The sequence below is a fragment of the Rhinopithecus roxellana genome, chromosome 17 (assembly GCF_007565055.1).
Source record: "Rhinopithecus roxellana isolate Shanxi Qingling chromosome 17, ASM756505v1, whole genome shotgun sequence".
Classification (NCBI taxonomy): Eukaryota; Metazoa; Chordata; class Mammalia; order Primates; family Cercopithecidae; genus Rhinopithecus; species Rhinopithecus roxellana.
Genome location: NC_044565.1, coordinates 56,132,379 through 56,153,562, shown reverse-complemented (window position 1 = coordinate 56,153,562; position 21,184 = coordinate 56,132,379). Strand labels below are relative to the sequence as shown.

At 42.4% G+C, this 21,184-nt stretch overlaps 1 long non-coding RNA gene across 1 annotated transcript in view; it reads left to right on the top strand.

The window, feature by feature from the left end:
- The window catches only part of LOC104680240, a 67,696-nt gene that overhangs the window by 21,925 nt on the left and 24,587 nt on the right, over nucleotides 1–21,184 (top strand). The window contains exons 6-9 of the long non-coding RNA XR_004054369.1: nucleotides 11,534–13,743; nucleotides 16,205–16,611; nucleotides 16,829–17,182; nucleotides 17,743–18,328. This is a non-coding gene — a long non-coding RNA (uncharacterized LOC104680240). The remainder of the gene's footprint in view (nucleotides 1–11,533; nucleotides 13,744–16,204; nucleotides 16,612–16,828; nucleotides 17,183–17,742; nucleotides 18,329–21,184) is intronic.

Sequence of the window (21,184 nt, the reverse complement as noted above, 5' to 3'; positions counted from 1 at the left end):
CATAAGTGTGAGTTGAACAGTGAGAACACATGGACACAGGGAAGGAACATCACACACCAGGGTCTGTCGGCAGGTGGGAGGCAAGGGGAGGGAGAGCATTAGGACAAATATCTAATGCATGCAGGGCTTAAAACCTAGATGACAGGTTGATAGGTGCAACAAACCACCATGGCACATGTATACCTATCTAACAAATGTGCACATTCTGCACATGTATCCCAGAACTTAAAGTAAAATAAAAAATAAATACATAAATGAGTCAGTTCTGAAATTCTGAAAAATACAAAAGTGGGCTCAGGACATGAATAGACAATTCTCAAAGGAAGATGTACAAGTGGCCAACAAACATGTGAAAAAATGCTCCGCATCACTCATGATCAGGAAATGCAAGTCAAAACGCAATGCGATTCCACCTCACTCCTGCAAGAACGGCCATAATCAAAAAATTAAAACACAGTAGACGTTGGCATGGATGTGGTGATCAGGAAACACCTCTACACTGCTGGTGGGAATGTCAACTAGTACAGCCACTGTGGTACACAGTGTGGAGATTCCTTAAATAACTAAAAGTAGAACTACCATTTGATCCAGCATCCCATTACTAGGTATCTACCCAGACGAAAAGAAGTCATTATATCAAAAATATACTTGCATACACATTTTATAGCAGCACAATTTGCAATTGGAAAATCTGGGAACCAACCCAAATGGCCATCAATCAATGCATGAATAAAGAAACTGCAGTATATATATATATGTGTGTGTGTGTGTGTGTGTGCGTGTGTGTGTGTGTGTGTATATATATGTGTGTGTGTGTATATATATATATATGTGTGTGTGTGTATATATATATATGATGGAATACTATTCAGCGATAAAAAGGAAAGACTTAATGGGATCTGCAGCAACCTGGATGAGATCAAAGACTATTATTGTAAGTGAAGTGACACAGGAATGGAAAACTAAACATCATATGTTCTCATTGATATTTGGGAACTGAGCTATGAGGTCTCAAAGGCATAAGAATGATACAGTGAACTTTGGAGACCTGGGGGGAAAGAATGGGAAGGGGATGAGGGATAAAAGACTACAAATAGAGTGCAGTGCATACTGCTCAGGTTATGGGTGCACCAAAATCTCACAAACCACCACTAAAAAACTTACTTACATAACCAAATACCACCTGTACCCCAAGAATCTATGGAAAAATAAAATTAAATAAATTAAGTAAATAAAGCTGGCACTGTGCAACGAAAAAGGAAAGGCTTTTGGGTGAGTGGTGCTGGATCAAATGGAAGTACACAGTGAAATAAATAAAATATAGATGGATTGTAGATCTAAATGTGAGATGTAAAACTATCGCACTACCAGAAGATAATGAAATATACTCTCCTATGTTATTAGAGTAGGAGGGAAAAATCTTAAATGGATTAAAAGGCTTTGGCTATAAAGAAAAAGGAACTTGTATTGATCAAAGACCTCGCTAAGTTTGGTTGTTTAAAAAGTCACCGATGATAAGAAAACATTTGCAATACCCATGACTATCAAGGGAATCATTATAGTAATAATAATATTTATAAATTAATAAAGAAAAGTGTCAATAAAAGGGCAAAAATCATGAACAGGCAACTCACCAAAGGATGTCTCCAAATAACCAATGAATAAATGAAAAGTTGTTCAATCCCATTGACCGTTAGGAGAATGACAATTGAAACAATATAAAACAAAATTACATTCCACCAGAAATGCTCTATTAATATTGTTGACCACATGAAGTGTAGGTGAGGGTGTGAGCAGCTTGCACTATCAAAGCCTGCTGCTGAGAGCGTCAGTTGGGTCACTTCTCTGTGAAACTCTGCCATTCTCTCTTGAATCCCAACATACACGTATCACCTAGAGTTTCTACTACTAGGTGGATACCCAACCAATAGTCATACACACAGAGAAAGCTTTTGGTATGAGGTGGCATTAAAGTGAAATTGCAGTAATTATTCCCTGTGGTTTGAGGTTGAGAGAATAAACACTTACAGAAAAGAGCTGTATTTCCCTGAAACCAAGCAAGGATTCCACCTGACTTGATATAGAGTGAGAACCAACCCAAGAGAGTGCAGTGACCACAGAGAGCATGTAGGAGGCCTGTCTGAAGATCTGCGGGTGACAATGGGAGGAGGTGAGCAGTGAAATGTAAATCTGTTTGGGCAATTTCCTGGCTTCCTTGCTTCTGCCTTTATCACTTCACTCCCAAATCTTCTCTAAGGTCTTGAGACCTCCACGGTCATCATGCAGTTACGACACTCACCTGACTCCACCATGCAGGGGCACTCAGCTTTCTGATGAAGCCTCCTCCTTCCCTACTCCTGGTTTTGTGGTATTTACTTCCCAGGCCTTCTCCCACCTTCCAGGCCCTCTGTTTGCTTACCCAGCACACAGGGCTTACTTGGTCAGAACTGGAACTTCTCAGCACTCCCTCTAGTACCTTTTTCCTCCTGGGACTTTCGTCTCTGGTGACCTCATCCAGGCCCTTTTCTTCAGTTACCACCTTGGTGCACAGATTTGTATCTTCAATCAGACCTCTGCTGTGCAGCCCAGAGGTGGCGTATGCACCTGGTGGTCTCACAGCCACTCAGCTCTTGGTCCCCACCCTCAACCCACAGACTTGGGTCAGTCTCCGTGAGCCCCTCTCAATGCCAAGGCCACTGTCCACCACACTGTGCAAACCTTAGCACTTCACAGCATGCAGTTACTGTATTTATAACTTGTTCATTTGTTTTTTTGTTTAATTCTGTCTTTACTGGACTGTAAGTACTGTTATTGTTGGACTTATTCTGACTTGGCCAATATTGTATCCCTGGGATGTAGCAGGCATTCAGCAGAGTTGCTGAATAACTAAATAAATAAGTAGATAATAAATCATGAGTTAATTGATTTTTCCCATCATGACAATGGCAGAATGTATTTCCCCTTGTTCAGAAAGTTGGGCTCTGCAGGCTTCATCCCATGGATGTAATCTCCCCTCCTTCTCCTGGGGTCACTGTGGTGACTTCTGCTTGCTCTGCCTCGCCGAAATGCACCCCTGAAAGTCACTCCCATTGCTGTGGAAGCCTCCTGTCCAGCTCTGGTCTCCTGATCACTCGGCCGTGTTCTAGAATGTACAGCTCCTATCTACTGATTTCTAATTCACTACCAGGATAATTTTCGTCTTGTTCTTCCATCATCACTGTCAACAATTAAAATCAGTTATTTTTCCAGGCAGAAAATATAAATTTTCTTACATTTTATTTATCATTATTTTTACATTAGCTCTTTCATGCTACTACATTTTTACTTTTTCAAAACATTTAGAAGAAAATTTGAGGAGATAGGTACTTTCTGAACTTAATCGTACCCATAGGTTTTCTTTTCTCGACAGAGTGAAGGATCATTTAATTTCTCTGGCTCTTTCAATGGGCTTGCTGAGAAATTTATAAACTGATAGTGGAATTTCTTAAAGACATTCTAGATAACAAGGGAAACATCATGTTTAATGTGGCAGGAATTCAGCCCCTGAAACATTGTTTAACAAATCACCAGCTGAATCTTATCATAGAAAAACAGATTTATTTTTCAGACAGTTTTGAGAGGTATCTAAAATTCAATATGTGTGCTGAACCTTCTAATGCTTTTGAAGGAGTCTGCCTGCTGAAAAGCTAAATAGCATCAGACTTAAAAGCGTGTTTCTCCTGACATCAGGATGTCGGCTGATACTAGCCAGAATGAAATGTACTCTTTTCCTCCATTTTCAGTCTATCGGCAAGACTTGAGAAAACCGCAGTGACCTTTCTGCCTTCAGCTACCTCCCTTTGTCCTGTCTCTTTGCAATCACATATTTTTTTCCAATATGTGATTCCAATAATTACATCTTCAGTGCTGCTGAAGCAATTTGACAAATAGTAGTTACAATGTTCATTTCATAAGGATAGTTTGGCATCATGATTTCTAATGATAAATACAACACAAAGTTTCTAAAATGCTGATGAAAACATAAAATCTAAGGCTATTTCATGCCAGATAACTAGAGCATTAATCATCAAGTTAAAGATATGTGTATGCATAGATACATATGCTTAAGGTGTGCATCCCTTCAACAGGCCCAAATATTTACGTGCCTGTATTACAAGCTGTTCATTCATGGATCACTGAATGCTCAGTTCTTGAAAACTAGTGGTGGAAAGGACATCAGTTAAACTCATTCTGACCTGGCTTTGAATCTCATTTTTGCAGCTTATGGGCTTCTGTTATCTTGTAGGAACAATGAGAGTCCTCCGGGGAAGATCTTCCTCGTCTGGATCCCCTACGCAGAGCCTGTATGACCCTGAGTGGGTGGGTGCACACTGTGAGCCCCGAGTGGGTGCACACACGCGTCTCACATGCAATCGAGTCCATGAAGGAAAAGCCTGGACTGAGCTCCGAGTCCTGCCTGGGAGCTGCTCCTGGCTCCCGGACCAGGCAGGAATCTCCAAGCCTCCTCCTGGGTGATGGGGAGAGGCCAGTCAGCGTCTGCTAACTGCAAATCACGGGTGGGAACCACCACAGTTTCAGATCCCAGAACGGGGTTTTCTTAGCACAAGCAGCGCCTAGCACAGTGCCGAAAGCCAAGTCGAGGTGATGAGCCTCGGGCGGGGGTTTGAGGGGAGACGGTGCAGGGAACCCACAGTACCAGACGGGGCCATGTCCCCTGAGCAAAGCCTGGAACGGAGACAGCAGCTCTGGCCTGGCGCAGCCCGTGGCCGAGCCCCGCTGGAGAGATACGGGGCTGTGTGTCGCGACTCTGGACGGAAATCCCTCTTTCCTCCCTTCCTGGCTCGGTCTTTCTTCCAGACGGCGCTGGGCCTGCTGCTGTGTCATCCCACATGAGTGGCAGTGTCTGTTCGGAGGCGTCTTCATGTTCCTCCTTCCTGTCAGCCCTGAGCATTCCTTTACCATCCGCAGATTCCATGCTGTATTTTTATACACACAGTCGTGTAAAATACACACATCGCCCATTTTAACAATTCTGAAGTGCACTGTTCAGTGACAATAAGCACATTCACGCTGTGGTGCCGCGGACACCTCTTCCATCTTCAGAACGTTCCACCTTCTCCCCCGGAAACGCCGCACCCGTTAAACGGTAGCGCCCCCTGCCGCCCCGCAGCCCGGAAGCCCTCGCTTTACCTTCCGTCTCTGGAAACTTCACTGCTGTCGATTCCTCGCAGACCTGAAATCCTGCAGCGTTTGCCTTTTTGTGACTTGGCATAATGTTTTCCATGTTTTTGGGTTGAATCCATGTGGAAGCAGGTGCCAGCATCCCTGCTTTTTAAGGCTGGATAACATTTCACCATCTGTGTGCCCCACACCGTGTTTACTCGTTCATCCAGCGATGGCTTCTGGGCTGATTCCACGTTTCCACTATTCTGCGTGGTGCTGCCAGGAGCAGTGGTGCACAGATCCCTCCTATCTGAATCCCAGTCTTCAGTTTTCCTTTCTGTTTGTTGGAATATAGCGAGAAGTGGAATCGCTGGTCATATGGTAATTCTATTTAGTTCTTTGAGGAGTCTTCACACAGTTCTCCCCTGTGACCACACTGTATTATATTCCTCTGCATACAGTTCTCCACAGTGACCAACTATATTATATTCCTCTCCATACAGTTCTCCATAGTGACCACACTATATTATATTCCTCTCCGTACAGTTCCCTACAGTGACCAACTATATTATAATCCTCTCCGTACAGTTCCCTACAGTGACCACACTATATTATATTCCTCTCCATACAGTTCCCTACAGTGACCAACTATATTATATTCCTCTCCATACAGTTCTCCATAGCGAACACACTCTATTATATTCCTCTCCGTACAGTTCTCCATAGTGACCACACTGTATTATATTCCTCTCCATACAGTTCTCCATAGTGACCAACTATATTATATTCCTCTCCATACAGTTCTCCAGTGATCACACTGTATTATATTCCTCTCCATACAGTTCTCTACAGTGACCACACTGTATTATATTCCTCTCCATACAGTTCTCCACAGTGACCACACTATATTATATTCCTCTCCATACATTTCCCTACAGTGACCATGCTATATTATATTCCTCTCCATACAGTTCTCCATAGTGAACACACTATATTCCTCTCCATACAGTTCTCCACAGTGACCAACTATATTATATTCCTCTCCATACAGTTCTCCATAGTGACCAACTATATTATATTCCTCTCCATACAGTTCTCCATAGTGACCAACTATATTATATTCCTCTCCATACAGTTCTCCATAGTGAACACACTATGTTATATTCCTCTCTATACAGTTCTCCACAGTGACCAACTATATTATATTCCTCTCCATACAGTTCTCTACAGTGACCACACTGTATTATATTCCTCTCCATACAGTTCTCCATAGTGAACACACTATGTTATATTCCTCTCCATACAGTTCTCCACAGTGACCAACTATATTATATTCCTCTCCATACAGTTCTCCATAGTGAACACACTATGTTATATTCCTCTCCATACAGTTCTCCATAGTGACCAACTATATTATATTCCTCTCCATACAGTTCTCTACAGTGACCACACTGTATTATATTCCTCTCCATACAGTTCTCCACAGTGACCACACTATATTATATTCCTCTCCATACATTTCCCTACAGTGACCGTGCTATATTATATTCCTCTCCATACAGTTCTCCATAGTGAACACACTATATTCCTCTCCATACAGTTCTCCACAGTGACCAACTATATTATATTCCTCTCCATACAGTTCTCCATAGTGAACACACTATATTATATTCCTCTCCATACAGTTCCCTACAGTGACCAACTATATTATATTCCTCTCCATACAGTTCTCTACAGTGACTACACTATATTATATTCCTCTTCGCACAGTTCCCTTAGTGACTGCACTGTATTATGTTTCTGCCATGAATGCTTAATTGTCCTGATTCCTCCACAACCCAACAAATGCTTGTCATTTTATGTTTTCTCTGTATGTTTTTAAACATTAGCTGTCTTACTGGGTATGAAAATTGTGTGTGTGTGTGTGTGTGTGTGTGTAAAGTATATTTATATCATATTTTCATTGCTTTTTTTCCTACCCTAATAGATTGAAGCTCAAATTCAAGAATCATCTCCATGTGTACCTGCCATAGACCAAATGTGTCCCCCAAATCCACAGTTGGAAACCTAATGGTCAAAGTGATGGTATTGGGAGGTGGGACATTTGGGAGGTGATTAGGTTTTGCAGGTGGAGCCTCATGAATCATCATGATAAGATTAGTGCCCTTATGAAAGGGACGCAGAGAGTACCCTGTCTCTTCTGCTATGTGAGGACACAGGAAAAAAGGCACTGTCCGGAAACCAGAAAGCGGCCCTCACCCGACAGCAGATCCCCCACCGCCTCGATCTCGAACCTCCGGCCTCCAGAACTGGAAGAACAGGCCACCTTGTTTATGGAATTTTCTTAGAGAAGCTCAAATTCACTAAGACAGTGTTCTCACACATTGCTTATGCATTAGCCCAAGGACCGGCACTTAATGTACATTTTGCTAAATGACCTGACATAAAATGGAAGGCAAATTTATCCTGTGATGACTTAGGTGTACTGAGAATATAAAGACCTGTTATTCTGATGAAAGTAGTCAAAGTAATATACCTTTTACACGTGATGATGTAAGCATTTATGACAAAAAATTTCAAGAACATGAGAGTAGACAGTAGCATAGTGAACTCCTTTGTGTCTAACTCCAGCTTCAGCAACTATCAGCTTGTGTCCGGGGTGGTTGTATCTACATTTTCACAGCCCCAAAAGGATATTTTTGGGCCAAGGAAGAGAGACCTTCTTCCTTGGTTAGCTGAGTGTTTTTATAATATTGAATTTCGTCAAATGTTTTTTCTACATCAAGATTATTATTTTCTTCTTTTTTTAATGTAATGTGTTACATTCATCGATTTTCTGAGGCTGAACCTCACTTGCATTTCTGGCATCTATCACACTTGTGCAGGGTGTATAATCCCTTTAACATGTTGAACTTGGATTGCTGCCTTTGTTGTTGTAGAGTTTACGAGTATTTACATTAAGAGACACTGGTTGGCAGTTTTATTTTCCTGTTGTATCTTGTCTTGCTTTGGTGTTGGTGTAATGATGGCTTCACAAGATGGGTTAGGAAGTGTTCTCTCCTTGGGTGTGTTTTGGAAGGAGAGTACTTTGTTTTGAGGATTGGTATTATTTCAGTGACTTCTAGAACTAGCCAATAAAGCCATCTGGTCCTGGCCTTTTGCTTATTGAGGAATTTTTGAAGACTGAATCGATTTGTTTACTCTTTACAGGTCTGTTCAGATTTTTATTTCTTCTTGAGTGGGGCTTGGTAATTTCTGTCCCCAGGACTCTTTCCATTTCCCAAGGTCACCTAATTTGTTGGCATACAACTATTTCCAGCATTCTCTTATGATCCTTTCAACATCTGTAAGGGTGGTAGTAATATACCCACTTTTATTTCTGAATTTGGCTATTTACACCATCTCTCCTTTTTTAGTCAACAAGTTAAGGGTTTGACAGTTTTGTTTATTCAAAAAAATGTAGTGTTTGGTTTTGTTGATTCTATTTTTTTTTTTCTCTCATCTACTATGATGATCACCATTGTAACCTTCAGCATCTCCACACCTCTGGTAACTTTGGGCTTAGTTTGCTCTTCTTTTGCTAGTAAGGTTAGGCTACCAACTGAGATCTTTTTTTTTTTTTTTTTTTTTTTTTTTTTTTTTTTGCTTTAGGCCTTTTTACCTATAAATCTCCCTTTGAAGGTTGCTTTCTTTTCAGATCATAAGTTTTAGTAAACTTTGGTTTTGTTTGCATTTATCTCAAAGTATTTTCTAATTTCTCTTGCAATTTTTTTTCTTTTACAAATTAGTTGCTGAGGAGTGTGTTGCTTAATTTTTATATGTTTGTAAATTTCTTCATTCTATTGGTGATCAGAGAAAAGGCTCTGTATGAATTCAATCTTTTCACATTTGTCGAGGCTTGTCTCAGACTAACATCTGTTCTATGCTGGAGAATGTTCCGTGTGCACTTGAGATGAATGTCGGTTCTGCTGCTGGTTGGTGGAGTTTTCTGTGGGCTGCTTCTAGGTCATTATCACTCCTCCGAATATTGTTCTTGTCATTACTGAAGTGAACGTTGACATTTTTATGAGCTCTCCTTTCCATTCTGTCAATGTTCTCTTCATATAGTGTGGGGTTTTTCTGTTTGATGTATATTTGCTTTTAATTTTTCTATCTTCGAGATCAATAAGCCCTTTTATCAATTATTCTTCATCTCTTGTGACCCTTTTTGACTTAAAGTCTGTTTTTCAGGTCCTGGTGTGGCTCCCCAGCTCTTTCCCGGTATCTTCCTGCAGGATGGCTTCTCCGCCATCCCCCTCACCCTACCTATTCCTTTGGCTCTAAAGCAAATGTTGTGATTATTAGGTCATTTAAAAATTTTTGCCAAGTTTGTACCTTAGCCAGTGAGTTTGATGCTTCTATGTTTAAAGTAATTAATGACAAGAAGGATCTTCTGCCATTTTTCTATTTGTTTTCATGTCTTCTTTGTTGTTCATGATTCCCCTTATACAGCCTTATTTTTGTATTTGATTGACATACTCTACTCCTTTGATCCTTGACTAATTTCCCCTCTGTATAAACTTTTTAGTTATTTTCTTTATATTTACCTTTGACATTACACTTAACATTCTAATCTTACAGCAATCTATTTTGAATTGATCCAGCATAGCTTCAGGAGCAGATAGACTCTGCTCCTACACAGCTCTACAGCCTGATGTTACTGTCACAAAGGATGCCCTTGTGTGGTGCATCCCCTCCCCGGTTTTAGTAATAGCTGGACAGACAAGATCATGGCGGAAAGAGGTATATGTGTAAATGGTGCCGGCTCCAGATAATTCTTGCTTTGTATTCTGAAACCTAATTCCAGAGAAACATTTTTACAAAGCATCACATGGCTTTGGGTTTCGACGGAGCCACGTCTAGTTCATCTCCACACTCTGGGCACCTGTATCACCAGGGGTCCAGAATGGACAGCTGCTTCTCTAGTCTCTAAAACTCTCACCTATGCTTTTCAAGTTATGTAGGAAAGAAAAGAGGGAGTTACAAACAAAAATACAATGATGCTGGCCTTTTTTTTTTTTTTTTTTTTTTGAGACCTGAGTCTTACTCTCTTGCCCAGGCTGCAGTGCAGTGGTGCAATCTCGGCTCACTGCAACCTACAGCCTCTGAGTTTAAGTGATTCTCCTGCCTCAGCCTCCCAAGTAGCTGGGATTCCAGGCGCCTGCCACCAATTCCAGCTATTTTTTTGTATTTTCAGTAGAGACGGGGTTTCACCATCTTGGCCAGGCTGGTCTTGAACTCCTGACCTCAAGATCCACCTGCCTTGGCCTCCCAAAGTGCTGGGATTACAGGCGTGAGCCACTGTGCCCGGCCAATGCTGGCTTTTATATTTACCAATATGATTACTTTACCAATGTTATCTTTTTTGTATGGCTTTGAGCTACTCATTTATTTTTTAGCAATTTGGAAGAAACTTGCAACACACAGGATAAAATAGATTGTGTTACTGACACAAAATCTCTAAAATGTTAGTGTCTTTAAAAATAAATTTGCTCTGTCTCTTACTACATGTGCGCCGTGGGTCAGGAGGAGGCTCTGTGCATTTCCCTCGTCAGGGCAGCGGGCTGTGGAATGACATACCATTGGATGAAACGCTCTGTGGATTTGCACTGTGTAACATGGCAGCCTCCAGCCACATATGGCTCTGAGCGTTTGACCTGTGACAAATGCAACCGAGAAACAGAATGTTTAATTCTATTTCATTTTAATGTGGCTGGTTTCTCCCATACTGGACTGCAAAGGTCTAGAACGTGTCTGGTGTCTTGATGAGACAAAGAACTCCGCTCTTGCTGGTTTCTTCCCAGCCACGACAGAGTTCACTTTTCACTAAGGCAAGTCACATGCCCTTGTACAACCTCCAGGGGGCAGAAGAGTGCAGTTTTAACAGGTGCCCAGAAGGAGAACCAGAAGCATTGCCGGACATCAATGATTCTGCAAAGCTGAGAATAAACCCCAGATTGCTTAGGGGAAACCAGCTGGGTAGTGGTTTAATGATTGGAGGAGCATGGTGCAGGCAGTAAGTGAACACAGTACCAGGGGAATTTGTAGAGAAGAAATGAGGACCCAGGGTGTGAAATTGTTCAAGGCCAAAGACAGGTCATTGGTCTCTTTTAACACTTCATCCCCAGGGCCTGCCTGCATGCTTAAGGGACCCTGGTTGCACGGTTGTGCAGGTAGCCCGAGCTGCCCAAGCCTCACTCTGTCACAGAGGCAGGCCCGTCAGGTGTGTTCCATCTCCCACACGGCCTTGTCCCTGTGGAGTGGCTAAGAGAATTACCTGAGACTGGGTAATTTATAAGAAAAAATATTTATTTAACTCACTGTTCTGTAGGTTGAGAAGTTCAAGGGCCTGGTCTTTGCTCCCTGCGAGCTTCTGAGCTGGGTAACATGGTGGAGAAGGTCAGAGAAGTGAACAGATGCGGAGAGGACCAACCAGAAGCAGCAGCTGCACCTTATAACAACAGCTCCAGCGGGAGCCAGTCCAGTCCAGTCTCTGAGAGTGAAACCACACTCACTACCTCACAAAGAGGGATTCAGCCCCAGGACGTGAACACCTCCCACCAGGCCCCACCTCCAAACACCAAGACACCGAGGATCACGTTTCACATGGAACTTGGTGGAGACGCAAACGACATCCAAACCACAGTCAGCTTCCTCACCTCCTGCAATGCATCCTTGGCTGAGTTTACTCAGTATACCCAGGATGCTCATGTCCACTCACCAGATCTTCCATCTCAGGCACCCTCATCTTCCAGACGCAGCTGCTGTGGTCCTCATGTCCACCCACCAGATGTGCTTCCATCCCATACACCCTCACCTTTCAGATGCAGCTGGAAGTATATGAAGCATAATAAATAAACTCAGCGTAACCTTGCCTCTTATTACATCAAACGCCTGAGTTGGTGGTGTGAGTTGCCTAATACTGGCTTTGAATCCCAGCACCACTGCTTTTTCACTTGACCCCACGTGAGTTCCTTAAGCTCCTGTGTGGCTTCAGGCAAAGCTTCTGGCCTTCGTGGGTCTTGGTTGGCACATTTGTGAGCCGAGTAAAATATATTATAAACTATTAATCCGCAGGGAACCATGGTCATGGTGATTTTATTTTAACTTTTATTTCAAAACACGATTAAGAAATACATACTTTTCCTTTAATTGTTTGTTTGTATCTTTTCAACTTACTTAGATTTATTCTCTATTAACTAGTTTGTGTTACTATTGTAATCATCAATAATTAGAAAAATAACCTAACCCTCACTGATTACTCGTGGGATTCAGGAACCCGATGAGTTCCCTGAGAATCACCTTGCTGTAGGGACTGAGCGGAGTTTCCCTGTTACTGAGCCCGGCCACTAGGTGGTGGAGGACCACTTCACTTTAGCTTTCTTGTCTTTCAGTACTAAAAAGGCTTGCAAGGATTATGCACCTTTTCTCCCACCCCTCCTTCCTTGAACGGTGAATTTCTATAACATTTGTTTACTGTCCTTTTAGTAATTCTTGACCCTTTCTGTGCTTTCATTTAACCTCAAGTCTAGATTATTCAAATTGACTCATTTGGTAAAAATACATTGGGTGTCTATCATGTAGCAACAGCTTAATGGGATCCCCCGTGAAGTGGTCAAGTGCTGAAGCTGTGAAAACTGGGGCCGGCGGATCATGTGGGGACTGTCGCTGTGATCACTTTTAGGGCAGCGTCAGCAGAAGTGTGTGCGTTTGCAGGCAGATCTACGCTGTTTCAAATGTGGTGACACCAAGGTACAGTGCGGGGGACACGTGGCAGGGTTGGGGTGTGGAGGGAGCTTGTTCATCCTTCTTGGAAACCATGACATGGGGAAGGGGATTTAGGCCTCCTCGTTCCACACCCCTCCTTTCTAGAGACCAAGGCAGCCCTTTGATCAAGGTCACATGGTTCCTTAGAGGCAGCTCAGAAGCAGTTTCAGGAGGAGCTCTCCGCATCGTTTTAGAGACAAATCTCCTCCGTGGGAGGCTCTCTGAAGGGCCATGGTGTGCGGGGCCAGCGAGGCTGACTTCGTGACTGGACCCCCACAGAATAGCCACAGTCACAGGGATGGGACAGCTACACAGAGGTCAGCAAGCCCCGGGGATGAGGGGAGGAGGAGGGGAGGCCTTGGGGGTGGAAGGGGTTCCTGCAGAACATTGTTCTAGGTGGGGCCTGAAATAACTCCTTCTACAGACGAAGAGGTGACAGGTGTGGGACAGAGGATGGAAGGGGCAGACCATCCCAAGAAGACACATGCCAGGACACTGAGGCAGCTGCTGGGGTGGGTGCGTTGGGTGGCGGAGGGGCAGCAGGCGCTGGTCATCGAGATGAGGCTGGGGATTAAACAGTGGCTCTGTCACAAAGGCCTTCTAGGCAATCCTTGCAAGTGTGATTTCTTTTTTTCAAAATGCAGTGGAAAAACTTATTTGCAATCCTAAATCTTGGTCTATTCTTTGGTTTCGAAGTTTGGAGACTTGCCAGAATACTGATTCATTACCAGCAGTAGACTCAGGGATATATCGTGGGAATGCTTGTGCCTTTATGTAAGTTACCTTTATTTCTTCAGGAAAATGAAGTGAATATGAACTTCATTAAATTTTTGCCAAAGGTCTTTTGCCGAAAAAAGCTTTTCTCCTTGAAAAGAGTTATAGATGTTTGCTTGAAAAGCATGTGTGCATTGATTGGTCATCTATAGATTAGATTGGATTTTTCAGCATCATTTATTATATTGGTTATGTCACAAGGTCATACTGCCTTGAATATTATTTTGCCATAACAATACGAAGGGGCAAGACAAGGAAGAGGAGGAGGAAGAGAAAGAAGAGGCGTCAACATCAACCCCCCGGGTGTCAGCTGGTGAACGTCATCGCATGGTTGGACATTAAATATGAGCCCATTAGGAAACGTGGGAGACATAATTCCATTATTAATACCCATGTGGGTGGGCCAAGTAAGTGACCCACATGTGATACTGGAAACTGGAAAGTGGAAGATGAAAAGAGCTTGTGCTGGGGAGAGAGGAACAGTGTCTCCATAATCAGAATGCTTCAGGGGCTGTCATGCTGGAACGTAAATTAGCACACGATTTTGATAGAAGACATTTTGAATGCATTAGAAAAGCTTCAGCATGGTTCCCACCATGTACCCAGCAATTTAACAACCAGGCACTCTACCAAAAGAATAAGCATGCCAACTAAGCAACATAACGAGACCCTGTTTTACAAAAACTAAGAAAAAATTAGGCAGGCATGGTGGCGTGCACCTCTCATCCCAGCTTCTCAGGAGGCTGAGGCGGGAGGATCGCTTGAACCCAGGAGGTCAAGGCTGCAGTGAGTTGTGATCACACCGCTGCACTCCAGCCTGGCTGACAGAGTGAGATCTTGCCTCAAAAAAAAAAAAAAAAAAAAGAAAAGAAAAAGAAAAAAGCATGCATGGTGAGATTTTGTAACAGAGGTGACAATTGATCGAGTGTTTAGAGAAAAATATTGGAATGAAATATTAGAAATAACCTAAATATTCAAGAACAGGCAATTATCAAAAGTGTTATGGCATATGCATAAAATGGAATACTTTGAAGTCATTATGTATTATGATGGGAGAAATATGAAAACTTAATGAAATATAGTTCTTGTGCCCTAATTGTTGTATATGTCACCATTCTATGGCAATACATGAAGGATGTCTTATTTTTTATTTATATTTTTCCATATATTGAAGTATGATCTACACAAAGCAATGACCACAAATCTCAAACATGAAGCTCAGTGGACTTTGCCCACGTGTACAGCTGTGTGCACACTACCCAGGTATAGGCATTGAACACACATACCACAAAGGCTGATCCCTGCTCCCTCCTGGCCAGCAGCCCTGGGAGCAAACATCACCACAACCTGTTCTGAAGATTCATTTCACTTCTATTTTGAATTTCATATGAATATGTATCTTTGTTATCATATGTATTATCTTGCTTCTGGCTTCTGTCAAGGAACATTATAGCTGTGAGATTCATATTTTTGCAGCATAGTTTATTATATTTTCTGTTGCAACACGGTATTCCACTGTGCAACATATTTATCCATTTAACTACAGCTGAACATTTAGATTCTTTCTAGTTTTTTAGCTCTTATCAATAAAATTGCTATAAACATTTTTGTGTCTGTATTTTGGTGGGCATAGCAGTCATTTATACTGGTAGTAGTGGAATTGCTAACTCACAACTGTGTGTGTGTGTGTGTGTGTATGTGTTTCTCTGTTGTAGATATCACCAAACACTTTCCCAAAGTGGTTGCACCACTTTCTATGCCCATGGATGGTGCAAAGCTGCTTATGTATTTATGAGCTACGTGGACATCTCTTTCATAACACACATGCGCACAGACATCACCTTGCTTTCTCACTCTCGTATGTCTTTTCATAAATAAAAGTAAGCTTTTAATCAAGTTCGACTTATTCATTCCTTCATTTATTGCCGCCATTTTTGGAGGATGCAATTATTTGTATTTTTGAAATTTCGATATATCAAACTTATGGAAATGTTGTAAGAATAATTTTTAAAACTGTCGATAATGTGTTACCCAGACACACCAACTGGTACATTTTGCCCCATCACATTATCTGTCTATCATCTATCTAATATCTATCTATCATCTATTGATCATCTATCTATCATCTATCTGTCTATCGTCTATCTATCATCTATCTACCTACCTAATCATCTCTCTTACCATCTATCTATCATCTATCTAATGATCTATCAACCTAATCATCTATCTATCATCTATCTATCTATCTTTTTCTGATCCATTTGAGACTAAGTTGTGGACATAGTGGTTCTTTAATTTTTACATACTTCATTGTGTATTTTCTGACAGCCTAAGCACAGCTATCACTATTGGAAATATAATTGTAATGCAATACTATGATCTAATCCACTATCTGTATACTAAATTAAGTACTATATTATCTAGTGCACAATTTATTAATACACAACAATATCCTTGACAGCTTCTCTTTTCAGAGTCCTGGAACAAGACCTGGGGCATGACCTGCTGCATGTGTGGTTGCACCTGCCGTCCGCCGTGTGGTCGCACCTGCCGTCCTCTCTCACATGGAGCAGCTCCTCGGGAGGTCTTTATCTCTCTTACCTCGACACCCTCCGAGTTCAGCCCAGTGATTTCTTCCAGCCCCTCAGTCTGGGTTTGTCTGACACCTCCTCGACGTCCCATCCAGGTGTGGTCTGTGCAGCAGCAGCACCGCCGAAGCTCCAGTGGCCTTTCCAGGCTTCCTGTTAATACCCCGTGCAGACGAGGCCGTCCTGCCTCCATGCTGAGGCTGACTTTGATCACGTGGTCAAGGGGCTGTTGGCCAGTTTTCTCCACCGAAGTTAGAACCTTTCCTTTTGTAACTAATAAGTAAGTAACTCGTGGGAAGACACTTTTTGTCCTGTTTCTCTTCATTCACGATTTTCTAAGCTCACCACCCATTCCTTCTATATTTATTTGCTATCATTCTGCTGTGAGTGAAAACTTTTCATTTATTTAATCAGTCACTCATTAACACCATTTATTTATTTGTTTCAATCATATCAGTATAGACTTATAGAGTCTTTTTTGTTTTTCCTTTTTGCAGCGACAGGTCTGGCTGGGTGCCCAGGCTGGCCTCAAACTCCTGGGCTCAGGGGATCCTCTGGCCTCTGCATTGCTACCACACCAGGCTAAACTCATGGATTTTTATCATGTTAATTATCACAATACTTTACTACGGTCACTCAGTTTGGCTGTAAAACGCTCCCAGCTCTGGCTGGTGGGAGCCTCTTTGAGCTGCTTAAGTGTCTCTGAACATTCACCAGCGTTCTCTGAAGACTTCCTCACTCTCTAAGGCATTGGGGCTCCCCGGCCGTGGTCTTGGGCTCAGCTCTTTCTCCGGGGACGCTGGTTCTCGTCAGTGGAGAATGAGATTTGGAAACCAAGCTCTGGACCCTGGGTAAGCTCGTTGCTCCTGGGCCCTCTCAGCGGGCAGAGCCAGATGATACGTGTTTAGGAGGCTGAAACTTCTCCGAAGTGACGTAGTCCATGCATGTCCATGCCCTCCCCGGCAATCATAGACAGACCACTCTCCTCAAGATACTTCCCATGTGTTAAGCAAGATGGCTTCAGAATTGCTAACTCACTCCCCTGCACAAAGCAGGTGACTGGTGTTCAGCCCTTGTTCCTTTGTGGAGACAGAATTTACACACAGTGAGATGCTCAGTGCTTCTGTGTGTGACTCAGTGACTTTGGCAATGTGGCCACCGAGGAACCCACATTCCCATCAAGACACAGAGCATTTCTCTCACCTGAGAAAGTCCCACTTGGGACACTTTTATTCCTAATGAACAAGTGTTTGTAGTTCTAGTGGCCACTGATCTGACAGCCAGAGTTTACCGAGGCCGAGCTCCCCATGTCCTGTTGGGTGCATCCCTGGGGGCAGGTGTCAGATGAGGCCACTGCCCACCTGCTCCAGAGGTCACTGAGCGTCTCCGCCTTTCGGTTTTTCCTCCCCAGTTCCCATTTGCCTGGTCTCTTTCCGGAGCTCCACTTTGTGAAAATTCACAGATGCTGCTGCTCTACAAGAGAATACGGAGGGCGAGAAGCCGCCACGGGAGCTTCCGGGGTCCACACATCAGAGCCTTGCCCAGCCCACCACGCAGGAAGAAGGGTCTTCTCCCCAAACCTGTGTCCTGCGTCTCCATCCACGTCTCTCTGTTTTAGATGGTTAATCTTGAAATGTTTACTTTTAAATCATGTATACATTTACATAACTGAAAACACTGATTCATTCTACAATTCTTATTTTTGAAAAGGCCAGAGCCTTTGTGACATTCATCAATTTCTTTTTCTCAGAAAATTATTTTCACCATTTGCCACTTTTTTTAATTGAAATTGAATTCATAGGAGACAAAATTATCCACTTTACAGTGTCCATTGCGGTGGCATCTAGTACATTCACAGTGTCCTACAGCCACCATCTCTCTCTCGGTTCACGATTTTTCATCACCCCAGCACACCCTGGACCCGTGACTCCATTCACCTCCTCCAGATTCAGCACTAATCTGCTTTCCATCTCTGCAGATATGCAAAGCGTCAAATGGTATGTGTCTGATCTCTTTCATTTGCCATGTTTCTGATGTTCATTTACTCTGTGGCAGGTATACTATTTAAATCTTTTTTATAACTGAACAATATTCCTTTGTACATATGTATCTTTTTATTTTATTTTATTTTATTTTTTGAGACGGAGTCTCGCTCTGTCACCCAGGCTGGAGTGCAGTGGCCGGATCTCAGCTCACTGCAAGCTCCACCTCCCGGGCTTACGCCATTCTCCTGCCTCAGCCTCCCGAGTAGCTGGGACTACAGGCGCCCGCCACCTGGCCCGGCTAGTTTTTTTGTATTTTTTAGTAGAGACGGGGTTTCACCGTGTTAGCCAGGATGGTCTCGATCTCCTGACCTCGTGATGCGCCTGTCTCGGCCTCCCAAAGTGCTGGGATTACAGGCTTGAGCCACCGCGCCCGGCCTAATACATATGTATCTTAATTATTCATTCATACATCCACTAACGAATGTGTGGGTTCTTTTACCGTTTGGATATTATAAATAACGTGGCTATAATTTGGATACATTTTTCTGTGCAGATATGTTTTCATTTCTCTTAGATGTATACCTAGAAGTGGGATTGCTGTGTCACACGGGAATTCTGTGTTTAACTTTTTGAGGAACTACCTCACTATTTACCAGTCTCTGAGTCACTTTTCATTCCAACCAGTGAGATATGAGGGCTCCTATTTCTCATCAACACTTTTATTATTATTATTATTATTATTATTATTATATTTATTATTATTATTATTGTTTTTGAGATGTCACCCAGGCTGGAGTGCAGTGGTGCAATCTTGGCTCGCCACAAGCTCTGCCTCCCAGGTTCATGCCGTTCTCCTGCCTCAGCCTTCCGAGTAGCTGGGACTACAGGCGCCTGCCACCACGCCTGGGTAATTGTTTTGTATTTTTAGTAGAGACAGGGCTTTAGCGTGTTAGCCAGGATGGTCTTGATCTCCTGACCTCGTGATCCACCCACCTTGGCCTCCCAAAGTGCTGGGATTACAGACATGAGCCACTGCACCCGGCCTTATTTATTAGTTTTTTAAGGTGGAGTCTCTGTCATCCAGGTTGGAGTGCAGTGGTGCGATCTCAGTGCACCGTGCCCAGCTAGATTTTTTCTTTTTTCTTTTTTGTATTTTTAGTAGAGGCAGAGTTTTGCCATGTTGGCCAGGCTAGTGTTGTATCTGACCTCAAGTGATCTGCCTGCCTCAGCCTCCCAAAATGCTGGGATTACAGGTATGAGCCACTGCAGCTGGGCCGTAAGTCACTGTGGCTGGCCTCACTTTTATTACTATAATTATAATTACTATTACTGCCACCCTGGTGGATGTAAAATGGTGTCTCATTGTGGTTTTGACTGGCATTTCCTTAATGACCATAACATTGAACATATTTTCATGTTCTTGTTGGCTGTTTGTACATCTTCTTCAGAGAAAAGTCTGTTCAAGTCCTTGGCCCATTTGTTAATTGGGTTGCTTGCCTTTTTATTTTTTAGTTGCAGGAGTGTTTTTAGATATTTTGAACACTAGACCCTCTTCAAATACATAATCTGCAAACATTTTCTCCCATTCTGTGGGTTGTCTTTCCACTTTACTAATGGTGTCCTTTGACGCAAAAACCAAAAAGGTTTTAGTTTTGATCAATTTATATTTGATTGTTTGTTTCTGTTGCTTGTGCTTTGGGCATCACGTCTAAGACAGTAAGATCTTATCCAATATCTCTGTGTTTTTTTCTAAGCCTTTTATGTTTTTTATCTCTTATTTCATGTCTTTGATCCATTTTGAGTTGTTTTGGTAGAAGGTATGAGATACGGGTCTGCTGTCATTCTTCTGCGTGTGGATATCTGGGTGTTCCAGCAGTATCTGTTGAAGAGACTGTTCACTGCCAGGGCCGTGCTGGTCTTGTGGAGTGTCTCAGGAGGTGTTCTCTTCTCCTCAACTCTTTGGAAGAGTTTGAGTAGGATTGGTGTTAACTCTCTTCTGAGTGTTTGGTGGAATTCAGCAGTGAAGGCAGCTGGTCTGAGACTTTTACTTTGTAGGAGGTTTTGATTGTTGATTCGGTCACTTTGTTTGTTATAAGGCTCTTCAGATGTGTTTCTTATTGAGTCAGTTTTTGTAATTTATGTGCTTCTATGAATTGCCCATTCTACCAATATTATCTAATTTGTTTGCATGTATTTCTTTACAGTTTTCTCCTATAATCTTTCTTATTTGTAAAAAGTCAGCAGAAATACCCCCACTTTTGTTTTCTAAGTTGTAATTGTTCTTTCATTTGCCATAATCCTGCTAAAGATTGCCAATTTCATTGATCTTTTCAAATAATAAACTTATGTTTTCGTTGATTCTATTATTTTTGTTGTTATTATTTCATTTATGCTCTAAACATTATTTTCTTCTATATGCTAGCTTTGCATTTATTTTTCTCTTAGTTTTTTAGTTATTCACAGTGTAAAGGTAGATTATGAATTTGAGGTCCTCTTTTATGGTGCAGGTATGGACAGCTATAAATTTTCCTCTGAGTGCTGCTTTGGCTACATCATCTAAGCTTTCGTATGTCATGTTTTCATTTTTGTTAGTCTCAAAGTATTTTCTGATATGGTCTTTCCTGGAGAATGTCTCATGTGTCCTTGAGAAGAATATATAAGTTGCTGGTGGTGGTGGAGTGCTCTGTCAGTGTTTGCTGGGTCCATTTGGTTTATACTGTTGTTTAGCTCTCCTATTTCCTTATTAATCTTCTGCCTAAATGTCTTGTTTATAATTGAAAGTGAGGTACTGGAGTCTTCAACTGCTTTGACAGAACTCTCTGTTTCCTCTTGCAATTCTGCCAAATGCTTCCTGTATGTTGGGGCGCT